Source organism: Otolemur garnettii, unplaced genomic scaffold (genome assembly GCF_000181295.1).
Source record: "Otolemur garnettii isolate 467f Iridium unplaced genomic scaffold, OtoGar3 scaffold00015, whole genome shotgun sequence".
Taxonomy (NCBI): domain Eukaryota; kingdom Metazoa; phylum Chordata; class Mammalia; order Primates; family Galagidae; genus Otolemur; species Otolemur garnettii.
The window spans coordinates 1,004,903-1,007,512 of NW_003852410.1; positions in this window are offsets into that span (position 1 = coordinate 1,004,903).

Sequence of the window (2,610 nt, forward strand, 5' to 3'; positions counted from 1 at the left end):
GCTGGATTCGAACCCGCCACCTTAGGTGTATGTGGCTGACGCCTTAGCCGCTTGAGCCACAGGTGTCGAGCCAGACTCTTGGGCTTAAATGATTCTCTTGCCTCAGCTTCCCAAGCAGCTGGGACTACAGGCGCCCACCACAATGCCCAGCTATTATTTAGAGATGGGGTCTTGCTCTAGCTCAGGCTGGTCTTGAACTCGTGAGCTTAGGTGATCTGCCCAGCTAGCATCCCAGAGTGTTGGGATTACAGACGTGATACACTAGAAATTTATTGCTCACAGTTATTGAGGCTGGTAAGTCCCAGATCAAGGCAGCAGCAGATTTGGTATCAGGAGAAGAATCATTCTCTATATGCCTTTTTTTTTTTTTTTTTGAGACAGAGTGTCACTGTTGCCCCTGATAGAGTGCTGTGGTGTCACAGCTTATAACAACCTCACAACCTCAAAACCTCAAACTCTTTGGCTCAAGTGATTCTCTTGCCTCAGCCTCTCTAGTAGCTGGGACTATAGGCACCTGCCACAACACATGGCTATTTTTGTTTGTTTAGCAGGCTTGGGCCTGGGTTTGAACCCACCAGCCCCCGTGCATGTGGCTGGTGCCCTAACCTCTGAGCTACAGGCACTGAACCATATGCTTTCTTTTTTTAATTTTATTTTTATTACTATTTTTTTTTTTGAGACAGAGTCTCACTTTATTGCCCCTGCTAGAGTGCAGTGGCGTCACAGCTTACAGCAACCTCCAACTCCTGGGTTTAGGCGATTCTCTTGCCTCAGCCTCCCAAGTAGCTGGGATTACAGGCGCCCACCACAACTCCCAGCTATTTTTTTGTTGCAGTTTGGCTGGGGCCAGGTTTGAACCCGCCACCCTTGATATATGGGGCCGGCGCCCTACTCACCGAGCCACAGGCACCGCCCTTTATCACTATTTTTAAGACTGTGTAGCCTTGGGTAGAATGCCATGGCGTCATAGCTCACAGCAACCTCAAACTCTTGGGTACAGCGATCCACTTGTCTCAACCTCCTGAGTAGCCGGAACTACAGGCACCTGCCACAATGCCTGGCTAATTTTTCAGACAAGAGTCTCACTCTTGCTCAGGTTGCTCTTGAACTCCTGAGGTCCCACGATCCACCTGCCTTAGCCTTCCAGAGTGCTAGGATTACAGGTATGAGTCACTATACCCAAATCCTTTAATGTATTCTATACCCACTGCCACTGAGCCCAGGACTGTTACCTCTTACTAAAAACCCACCAATGGGTGGCATCTGTGGCTCAGTGGGTAGGGCGCTGGCCCCATATACCGAGAGTGGTGGGTTCAAACCTGGCCCTGGCCAAACTGCACCAAAAAAATAGCTGGGTGTTTGGCAGGCACCTGTAGTCTTAGCTACTGGGGAGGTTGAGGCAAGAGAATCACCTAAATCCAAGAGTTGGAGGTTGCTGTGAGCTGTGTGATGCCACGGCATTCTACCAAGGGCGATAAAGTGAGACTCTGTCTCTACAAAAAAAAAAAAAAAAAAAAGTTTAAGAACTGAATCCAACTTTTATCTTTCTAATCTTTCTGAGACAGTCTCACTTGTCCTGGGTAGAGTGCCATGGCATCATAGTTCACAGCAACCTCAATCTCCTGGGCTCAAACAATTCACTTGTCTCAGCCCACTGAGTAGCTGGGACTACAGGCACCTGCCACAGGGTACGGCTATTTTTTAGAGACAGGGTCTTGCTCTGGCTCAGGCTGGTCTCCCAAAACTCCTGAGCTCAAGCAACCCACCGGCCTGGGCTTCCCTAAGTGTTAGGATTACAGGTTTGAGCCATCAAGCCTGGCTGAAGTTTTCATTACAGTGAAGCAACTGAGAACAATTTGAATTCAGAAAATCTGGGGACAGATTTCTGAATCTTTAGTCCCTCTGAAATTGTCTCTTGAAAGTTCAAATAATCATCCTGTCAACTTGTTTTGTTATAAAAATTAAATATTATATTTTTCAAAAAAGAATGATTCATCAAACCTAAATCAAAATGTAAAATCTAATTTTATCATCCTGAGTTAGGGTGAAGTGTTATTATTCCAGAAAGGCATAGTTGAAGAAATCACACTTTAGGGACCAAAAAATGTGGTTTAACATAACACTATTTCTTGACAGCAATGAGCTGTGATAAAAGATGTGTGGGACTTGAGAATAAAATCTCAGTTCCTGAAGCCTTACCAAATAAGGTTATCCTAAAGGGAGATAGAAAGCTGCTTTTGGGTCCAGAAGCAACTCCCACCTAGAGATAGCTAAAGAAAGTGCTAGAATGGACTAAAATTCTTTTTTCTTTTTGAGACAGTCTCACTTTGCTACCTGGGCTAAAGTGCTGTGGCATCAGACTAGCTTAGAGCAACATCAAACTCCTGGGTTCAAGTGTTCCTTTTTGCCTCAGCCTCTAAAGTACAAGGGACTACGCACCCACCACAATGCTGCCTGTTTTTAGAGATGGGGTCTTGCTCTTGATCAGGTTGGTCTCAAACTTTTTTTTTTTTTTTTTAAGACAGAGCCTCAAGCTGTCCCCCTGGGTAGAGTGCTGTGGCATCACAGCTCACAGCAACCTCCAACTCCTGGGCTCAAGCGAGTCTCCTG